Raw genomic sequence first — 11134 nt, forward strand, 5'->3', positions numbered from 1 at the left:
TGTCCTACTGTAGTGTATATTTACACATTCTACATAAAACTGTAGGACATTTTAAAAGCTTTAAGCACACAAAGCTGAAGTCAGCTTCTTCCTCATGCAGCATCCTGACTATTTAGGCCTCTGTCCACTCAGGGACCATTTAAGGTGGAATTATAAAATTTTTCTCTCTCTACAAAAAAGGAAGAAACCACCAGGGTATTACAGATTTATATACATTATATAAGAGGGTCATAACAAAACCTTGTTTCTCCAAAATGAGAACTTCAAGATTTTATTCCAAGTAATTTCCTCTGTTACTTTCACCATGAAGTGTTCACACTTCAAAGGATGCTGGTGTTTTCAAGTGGTGTTACAAAAAATGTAAGAAAAAAATAAATGTCATTATGATATATCGCCTATCACATACCACTCAAAACTGTGGACAAAACTGTTTAGGTTTTAATGTAAGATAATGTCTTAAAGTCATTTTGGAGCATTTCTGTTGATCTTTTTCTTATGAATTTTGACACAGAATAAAGGGCAGCTAGTATTTTCAAAAAAATAAAAAATGTCAAAAACAGAAATGTGCTGGAAATAGAGGTTTCCACTGAAGACATGCATGTTCCATAATGTTACATTTTGATATTAGGGCTTAAACTTAAAAGTTAATAGGATTGGTTTCTAAGATAAGTATACATACTGAAGTTGATGCCTATGTAGTAAGCTATTTCTATAATAAAAATCCATCATTTAAATAAAAAAAAATAAATAAATAAAAAATGAACACACAGCCAAGTGGTCTTCATCAGTATCTTCAGTCCTGTTGGACAGTCATCTCAGCCAGTTCCTCATGAAGCTGATTAAGAATGATGAAGAGAGTGTAAGGCTGCATCATGATAAGGGTAGATCGTTTCTAAAGAAATCTACAAGATATATACAATATACAAGATAATTTAACACTTTATGGCTCTGCATAATTCCATATTTCACAGTATTGATGGCTTCACTATTATTCTAAAATGGTTCAAACAGGGAAATAAGGAAAAACCCTCACTGTTAGATGTGTCCTTTTGAGTGGTACTTCATGGAAACATGCGGTTACGTTATGAAGTGTATGTTAAGTTTAGGAATGACTCTCTGTTTACTGATGCCAGTATTAATGGTTGTTTCCACAGTGAGTGCTTTTGAACATGTTTAGTGGCTGTATGGCTGCAGCTCATTGTTGTGGATTATTCTTGTTTCATACTTTCAGTAACTTTAATAGTGAAGACTTTTTATTTGTCTTTGCTCTGTCTTGAGAATTTGATGCTTCATCCTCCACATTAATGTGCTCTGTTGTTATTCCCACCTCAAAGTTATTGGTGTGGGGAGCGATGTACGAACACATCCTCCTGTTTAATATTCTTATCTCCCCCCCCGTGACATGCCTTAAGTCTGTGGTGAATTCCCCAGCTCTATCACGCCGCTACAGGGGTCCCTCGCTGACAAAACCACAGATAGCTTCAAAATGAATTTGGGCTCATGAGATGCACTGGCTTATAAACCGCCTCTCTGCTGATAACTGCTTATCTGACCATAAAATTTGTCCATTTCACTTTACTCATTATCAGCGCACGGGGATGAAATGCATGGCTCTGAGTACATCTGTAGCATAAACCAGCCAGCAGCATGACTGACATCACTGTGCTACGTCTTAGTTTTACACCCACTTCTCACAAACATTATAAAACCTGATAAACCTTCATGAATTTGTTTTGTCCTTTATAGTTGGAACTGTAAATACACTCTTAAGAATATATTTACCAAAAATATAGTTTGGAGCAAAGCAACACCTCCAGTTCCCTCAAAGAACTTTCATTGTATGGTTCAAAGGTGCTATCAACTCCACTGTAAATATTACAAGTATCTCATTGATCTCCTAAAGATTTGTGACTTGATCATTAAACAAGTAAAATTTGAAAATGTAATTCCTGAACTAGTTTCAAATGGAATTAAAAGCTAGCAAAAACATAACTAATGGGTTGCAGTGTAGCTATGGGAATGCACAACAACCTCCAGGTAGTTTTTTTCACTTTTTTAAAGCTTTTCTTTTAGTTAGTTTAGTGATCCCACAACAGGAAATTTCACCTCCACATTTAACCCATCAGTGCAGTGAAACACCACATACACACTAATAAGCACACTTGCCCTGGGCGGTGGGCAGACCCATCCACAGCGCCTGGGCAGCAGTTGGGGGTTAGGTGCCTTCCTCAAGGGCACTTCAGTCATGTACTGTCAGCTCATCAAACCGACAACCTTCCAGTCACAGGGCTGGTCCCCTAACCAACAGCTCATGACTGCCCTCTTTGAGATATACTGTAGTCATATTGTGCAGAGACTATGGCAGCCGTGGTGGTAGGAGTTAATGGCTAAGTAATAATTTTGCCATTTTAAAGTATGCAGCTGTGGCTATGTGGATGATAGACAACAAATCATTTGAGCACTTTTAGCACTAACTGTGGTTAAGCTAATTAACCAGGCAATTTAGTTGGACAGTTAGTTAGGTTATGATCGTCATTGTGTTAAACTATTATTGATATGAATCATACAAAGTGCTAGCTTGCTGATAACCTCTCTAGCTAACGTTAGAAAACAATAAACACACTTGTGACTTTGTCAAACTCTTCTACTGTAGCGTATATTTACAGGTAGCATTCTACATAAAACTGTAGGACATTTTGAAAGCACACAAATCTGAAGTCAGCTTCTTCCTCGTCAGCTTCTTTTTCAAATTTCCCCATTCCACCTTAAGTGGTGCAGCAGTTAAATCCTGGTGCTTTAGGCCACTTTTCACTTAGGGACCATTTAAGGTGAAATTATGGAATTCAAACACGAAGCTGGCCTCTGTCGATTAGGACACTGTTACCGTGTCAGAAACAGTATTAAAACCACAGTTCAGATGTGTTGATAGCCAATCACCCTGTCAAAAAACACTACACTTGGATACAAAATGGGTGCTGCACAGACATTTCGCTGTCTTTGGGACCACTGTGGCCCCGGTCCCCCCTTTTGATGGTTGCTGCTTTCTGTTGTTTTCTGCCCCCAGTTGATGACATCATTTTCTGCCCCTTTATGATGACGTTGCACAGAAACCTGTCTATAACTGTTGTTATGTGGCTATGATAGATAACAAATCATTCACTACAGTTATACTATAGGGTTCACTAAAGTATAACTGTGGCTAAGGTAGCAAAATCACAGCACTACCAACAAGCTGCTTGGCTCTTTTTCTTGAAAGGCAGGACTTTCTCCACAGCCATGAGCGTTATGAGGATTCCCATTCATATTTTAACCAGTGACTGGTCTCCTTATTTACAATGTCTCGCATGATATATAACAAATAATTCAAGCAATGTTAGTCTTTGCTAAAGTATTTAACTGTGGCTGTGTGGCTTTGATAGACAATAAATAATCCAGGCAATGTTAGCATTTGCTAAGATATATAACTGTGGAGATTTGGCTATGATAGACAACAAATAATTCAGGCACTGTTAGCATTTGACAAAGTATATAACTTTGGCTCGGTGGCCCTGATGGACAACAAATTATGCAAGCAATGCTAACATTTGTTGGCTGGAGTTATTCTAGCCAATGTAGTGCACAGAAAGAACTTGGCACATTTTGCCTGGCAGCTCTGACATACCATCATAGCAAGATCCAGGGAAGAGAGAACGCTGCTCTCGATATGCTACGCTCCAAAGCCCAGTTTCAATTATGTGAAGCTGTGGAACTGATGTTTCATAACGTAGGCACTACAAAGACTTTCGTAGCTAAAGCCATACATTATAGTGATTTTACCACAGTCAAGGGGTGTTTTTAAAATGCTACCAAATTAGCTCACTGGTTAGTCTAGTAGTAGTACAAACCTGCTCAACTCAGCAATTAAAAGAACAAATTAAGTTCATAAGACCTTTAAAGAACTACATTTACAAATGAGATGTGACCGTGTTAAGAACCTTTTTGTAGTTCGAAACATTCTAGATTTCTCTAGAACCATATACCCAAGTCAGGAACCATTTAGGAATCTTTATTTATAAGAATCCATTTGTTTTTCAGGGTGTATATGTTTGAAGACCGTTTCTGAGCTGTTTCTACAGTGGAAGTTGTAGAATAAAATAACAGTCCCTGGTGTGTGAGCATTCTTGTGGTTTAATTTCTGTTAGCGTGGACATTTCAGGCTTTCTGTGTAACCTAACCCTGACACTGACACTAGCATACTCTGAGAAACTTCAAGCCTGCACCCCAGATCAACGAAATGCGAGAGGTCTTTCCCAAGAAAGGAAAATTGTTCATGTTTCAGAGAACAGTCCATGACCTGGGAAACCAGCTTATTCAATTAAGCGTGTAAAAACATGCACATGCTTCTGCAATCAATTTGCTACACTTGTCACAAACACTACACTCATAAAAAAGTTGGTTCTTCAAGGGTTCTGTAGCAAAGGGAATGGTACTTTTGAGAACCATGATATGTATATGGAATTCTTTTGGAGTGAAATGGTTCTTCAGATTGATGGAGTGTATATATATATATATATATATATATATATATATATATATATATATATATATATATATATATACTCCATATATATAATGTATATGGTTCTACATTGTACCTTTTTGAAAATGGTTCTGTAAGGCATATGACACTTTATTGTTACAAGCTTGACAACATAACAATAAGAGAATCCTTTTTGGTGATATATAGAACCGTTTTCAAAAAGGGTCTATATAGAGCCACACATTCCACATCAATTTGTAGAACATTTCTCCATGCAAAGAATCATTTAAGCATGAAATGGCTCTATATCAAATCAAATCAAATCAAATCAAATTTATTTATATAGCGCTTTTTACAACTGATGTTGTCACAAAGCAGCTTTACAAAAATGGGAATCACAGCACAGAGAATCAGACAAAACACTGAACATAATATACAGAATATACAGAATATACAGAACCCCCGTGAGCGCTGAGGCAAGGAAAAACTCCCTCAGAGCTGGAGGAGGAAGAAACCTCGAGAGGACCAAGACTCACATCTAAAGGGGGGACCATCCTACCACTGGTCAGACAACTTATAAGTTAAACATTGAAAAGTCAATTTTACATCCACGCAGTTCTAATATATTCAGGTGTGTATAATCAACAGTGGAAACAATTAGAGTTCATATAGATTTGGATGTGATCTGTAGTGGAGAAGCTGCGTTCCAGAACTTCCATCAGTCTGGTCAATCAGGGGGACAGGGGGACTTGAGGGTGGGACATCCATCAGTATTGGGCCGGACCGGTGGACAGTCAGTAACTCGGAGGAAGGAAAGATTTAGGAATTAGTTTAGACTATATAGTCCTATATCCAGGACTAGACTTAGTCCCATTCTGAAAGACCTTTAGAAAGCCCTGAATCAATGTAGTCTTTATGATTTAAACTGTAAATAAATAAAGTAGTGCAGTTTATGTGCTCTGTTTGTACTAGCAGTACAATTTATCTGAACAATACTAGTTATAAGAATTCCCCTGTAAGTAAGTGACATTTTATTTGTCTGAGTAAGGTAAAATAGAGTATGCTGGCTGGCCTGTCCTGCAGCTGTGGAGGCTGACTCCTCAGAAAGCCAGCTTGTGTTTATCCAGGTGCAGCTGCTGGCCTCCCTGCACTACCAGCTCAACACACTGAAAACATCAGGCACAATACTTACGCTGGCAAAACCAGTCATAAAGCAGCGGCACCTTCAGGAAATCTACATCATTACTCCAAACACTTTCACTGCTTGTCTGACTGCTTGTGTTTTATTTGCCAGTTTACGATGGCCTTTAACATAAATTAACTGCACGTAAAGCTGAATTTTTATGTATCAAAGGCACTAAATAAACAAAGTCAGCCTGAAATCAAAATGGACCCTTTTTGCCTCGTTAGGACTTTTGCCCAACTTTGAAAATCTTTCTAATTTTTGATTATGTGTGCCAGACATAGGCATGCAGGGGAGAACCATATTAACTAATGATACCATGCTGCCTAATGAAAACGCTCAGCTAGTTCAGGAAACCCTCCACTTGGATACTGGCAATGGTATAGAAAGAAGAGAAAATGTTATGAGTTGCGATTCGTGTTGACTTTAATAAGCATTAAAGTTTTTTATCTGAAGACAATTAATCACACGTAGCAAATCTTGTGACAGCACTATATTGTTAATAATGTGTTTTATCCCCTTACTGTGATGTCAGCACTCATCAGCACTGAATGCTTTTAGCTGTTTCAAACACTTTGGAGCAAAAGACTTTAAAAATGTGATTTTAACAATACTTTTGCAAAAGAAAACTGTCAAATCAATATTTAGATAAAACCTACTTGCTACTTCATGGAAGGCAGTGTTGAAGCTGAGTGCATCCAAAATACATGCACTATGGTCTGAAAAGATGTGTAGCTGCTAAGTAACCATTCCTGAGAATTGGAAATAACAGAAAAGAAGAAAACTTGCAAAGCAAAAGAAGAAGCTGCTGGTGTTCTCAGAATATAGGCTGACCACTCCAGAGTCCAGACCTCAACATACATGAATGTGTTGATTGTGAGAAGCCGAAAACGCAACCAAATTCTAAGACTGAACTTTAGAGGTATGGAAAAATATCCCTGCCAAGTTCTAATAAAAACTACAAGCTGTAATGGAGGCACTTTCCCATTTCATGAAATTTCAGACACACAGTTCTTGTGCTGATGATGCTACCAGAGGCTGACTGGAACTCTATGGAAACTGATCCATTCTGTATGTTTGCATGGCTTTCCATGTCATGGCTGAGCTGTTGTTGCTCCAAGACACTTCTATATCAAAACAATAGCACTCATAGTTGACCAGGGCAGATCTAGCAGGGCTTGTTTTCCCGATGCTGAAAATGAATAACTGGTACTTAACGGCTGTTTTGAGTGGAAATTTACTCGAATAAACTCGTAACATTTCAAAGAAAACAAAGTGTCTGCTCTTTACATTGCACAGCAATGCTTTATGCTGTAATACATATATTACATGGACTCTCTGCTTGCACAGAGCTATAAATGCATATTTTTATACATTCACTGTCTGCGTGGCAGCTTTTCTGAAACATTATCCAGTCCACTGAGGCTCACTTCTCCTTGGTTGGGAGGCTGCAAACAAGCCATGATTTGTGTGTATAAGCCCAAAGAATGCCCTTGACACACTAATTTCTGTCATGCCTCGACCCTTATGGCAATTATCTCTGAACTCTATAACAGTAGTAGCACAAATTAACACCAATGCATGGGCAGTAATCACAGCCAGATGCTAGTTTTCCACCTCCGTACATGACCACCCTTACTGCGCTTACTTAGGCCACAGTTTTCATAAATCACTCATTATATATAGGTAGGTCTGGCCCCTAAAACTGAAGCCTATGTGGCCATTACAGGGGTAAGTGCACAGAGGCCTTCCAGAAGAGGCTTCCACTTTGTTTAATTGATTTGACAGACCACAAGCATAAATGCAGTATTCCTGATGTGCTTTCTTGCTGTTTATATTGATTTGCCATGTGTGTATGTGTGTGTGTGTGTGTGTGTGTGTGTGTGCATTCACAGCACACTCTGCCAACTGTTTGCTTGCCAAGGCTAGGGAGAAGTGAAGCGAGTGAGCTGCGGGCCAATCAGCAGCTGTGTCACATATGCCTCCAATCGATATAAACAAACATGGCTGCCCCCGCATGAGAACACGATTGACAGGTATGATTCATCTCGTGCCACCGGAGGGCACGGGAATAATAAGCACAGATAGATCATTTCCCATTGCGGAGAAAAGCATGGAGGTTAGCAGGGGACGTGGGCAAGATCATTGGCCTCCCACGGCAACGTGCACGACTCCCCACGCAGGCATGCGCGGTGGGGGAAGATTAAAGCTGCGTGATCCCGTCACTTCTTTAATTCCAAAAAAGTTCCGCGCCCGCCTGACTCAGCCGAGATGAATCGATGCACCAGGCTCATCAGTGCACCGGGGTCTATACTGCAGAGAATATTCAACACAGTCAGTGGGGAGGATTACTCCAGTGTCAAGAGGCAGCAGCAGCGCCACATGCTTTTTTTTGTGCTTGCCTAAATAGCAGTTCATATCTTTAAATCCGGGGACAGGAGTGTCTCATTGGTGCGGATGCATGGACTCTGACAGTGGCGCAGCAATGCGATGGGGGAGAACACATTGCCAGCCATGATGAGGAGTAATGGCTCGGAACAATATTCCCCCGGGGCCTCAAATTGAAATCCGAAACTGTGATATTGTTTCATCGTGGCGCAATTTGAAATGTCAAAACGACTTTGGCAAGGTCAACCTGCCGTGAATCCGCCACAGACAGAGGGAAGACGCTGTGGAGTGAGCGAGGCATCCATGGCACACTTCATTTGCACAAGCTGCATCCCAGAGATGACTGGATGACAGCTCTGTCTTCAGCAGTCTGTGTGAGGAGAGAGAGCCGTGCTCTCCCCTGACTCTATTGTAGTGTGTACTGCATGTGCAAGTTGCTCTGCAGTAGGATAAGACTAGGCTGTAGAGCAGAGGTGCACACAGTAGTTTTACAGCAGACACAGCTTCGACTTCCTCCTCATCTGGATGACTTGTGTAGTTAATTGACATTTCACTGTAAAATATCACTGTTATCTTATAGTAAATTTTAATACATATTACAATAGCATATCATTTTCTTTAAAAACTATTATGTAAGATCTGGGAATATTTTGTAATGCTGATCGTGCTTCGGACCCCTTCCCCAAGTGGATGAATCTTATGAGTGCAAGCAAATTGAATATTCAAAGAGAATCAGTCAAAACTTGGTGATGGACGTGCCTTCACAGGAAGTAAGTGAATTTATTTGCTATTGTCATCAAATCTTATAATAGGACAGTATGTTTATTTTGCTTTTGATACCTAAACATTGTGCCAGTCCTTCTTTTTTAACCCTGTACATGTGACATTAATATATAGTAGCATTTTCTTTTCTCCTGATGCTACACCTTACAATTTGAATAAAAAAACTTATATAGTGCAGCTTTAAATTACTTTTAATTGTATTTTGCTAGTAATGCTTACTGTTTACTGTACAATTTACAATAAATGCCTGCAAAAATGAACTAAAATTATGTGAAATCTTTATTTATTATTCTTTAAAATAGAGACATTGTTTCAAATTCTATGTCATTAGTAGAAAATATTCAAGATCTCATGAAAAGAAAATTCTATATATGTGTAGAGTTTAAATGCATTAGAAATAATGAAAAAGTTAGCTACTGAGCATGAAGACTGAATATGCAGATAGTGACTAAGTAGGTTGCTGTTATGTGTAGCACTGTAGCTACAGTGTGTGTAGCTCCTACAAGTCAGATCAGCATTGCTGGAGCTAAATGTGCATCAGGCCCTGATAGGAGAAGAAAGACTGTACCACTGTAGTTCACACCAGTGAGTAAATATCACTGTAGCTGTGTACAGTAAAGCACTGGCAACTGAACTGACCTTCACAGAAAGGACTATTATTTGTTGTTGACTACAACCCCAATTCCAGGAAAGTTTGGACATTGTGTAAATCATAAATAGAAACATAATATGATGATTTGCAAATCCTTTTCAACCTATATTCAATTGAACACACTACAAAGACAAGATATTTAATGTTCAAACACATAATCTTTATTGTTTTTTACAAATATTCACTCATTTTGAATTTGATGCCTGCAACACGTTCCAAAGAAGTTGGGACAGGGGCAACAAAAGATTGGGAAAGTTGAGGAATGCTCAAAAAACACCTGTTTGGAACATTCCACAGGTGAACAGGTTAATTGGAAACAGGTGAGTGTCATGATTGGGTATAAAGGGAGCATCTCTGAAAGGCTCAGTCGTCCACAAGCAAGGATGGGGTGAGGTTCACCACTTTGTGAACAACTGCGTGAACAAATAGTCCAACAGTTTAAGAACAACGTTTCTCAATGTGCAATTGCAAGGAATTTAGGGATTTCATCATCTACAGTCCATAACATCATCAAAAAATTCAGAGAATCTGGAGAAATCAAGTAAGCAGCAAGACAGAAAACCAACATTGAATGCCCGTGACCTTCGATCCCTCAGGCGGCACTGCATTAAAAACCCACATCATTCTGTAATGGATATTCCCACATGGGTTCAGGAACACTTCAGAAAACCAGAGTCAGTGAACACAGTTCGTCGCTCCATCTACAAGTGCAAGTTAAAACTCTGCCATGCAAAGCGAAAGCCACATATCAACAACACCCAGAAACACCGCCGGCTTCTCTGGGCCCGAGCTCATCTGATATGGACTGACGCAAAGTGGAAAAGTGTCCTGTGGTCTGACGAGTCCACATTTCAAATTGTTTTTGGAAATCATGGATGTCGTGTCCTCCGAGCCAAAGTGTAAAAGGACTGTCTGGATTGTTATCAGCACAAAGTTCAAAAGCCAGCATCTCTGATGGTGTGGGGGTGTGTTAGTGCCCATGGTATGGGTAACTTGCACATCTGTGAAGGCACCATTAATGCTGAAAGGTACATACAGGTTTTGGAGCAACATCTGCTGCCATCCAAGCAACGTCTTTTTCAGGGACATCCTGCTTATTTTAGCAAGACAGTGCCAAGCCACATTCTGCATGTGTTACAACAGCGTGGCTTCATAGTAAAAGAGTGCGGGTACTAGACTGGCCTGCCTGCAGTCCAGACCGTCTCCCATTGAAAATGTGTGGTGCATTATGAGGCGCAAAATACGACAACGGAGACTCCGGACTGTTGAGCAACTGAAGTTATACATCAAGTAAGAATGGGAAAGAATTCCACCTACAAAACTTCAACAATTAGTGTCCTCAGTTCCCAAACGCTTATTGAGTGTTGTTAAAAGGAAAGGTGATGTAACACAGTAGTAAACATGCCTCTGTCCCAACTTCTTTGGAACGTGTTGCAGGCATCAAATTCAAAATGAGTGAATATTTGCAAAAAACAACAAAGTTTATCCATTTGAACATTAAATATCTTGTCTTTGTAGTTTATTCAATTAATAGAGGTTGAAAAGGATTTGCAAATCATCATATTCTGTTTTTATTTATGTTTTATACAACGTCCCAACTTCATTGGAA

Source organism: Pygocentrus nattereri, chromosome 27 (assembly GCF_015220715.1).
Source record: "Pygocentrus nattereri isolate fPygNat1 chromosome 27, fPygNat1.pri, whole genome shotgun sequence".
In the NCBI taxonomy this organism is placed as follows: Eukaryota; Metazoa; Chordata; class Actinopteri; order Characiformes; family Serrasalmidae; genus Pygocentrus; species Pygocentrus nattereri.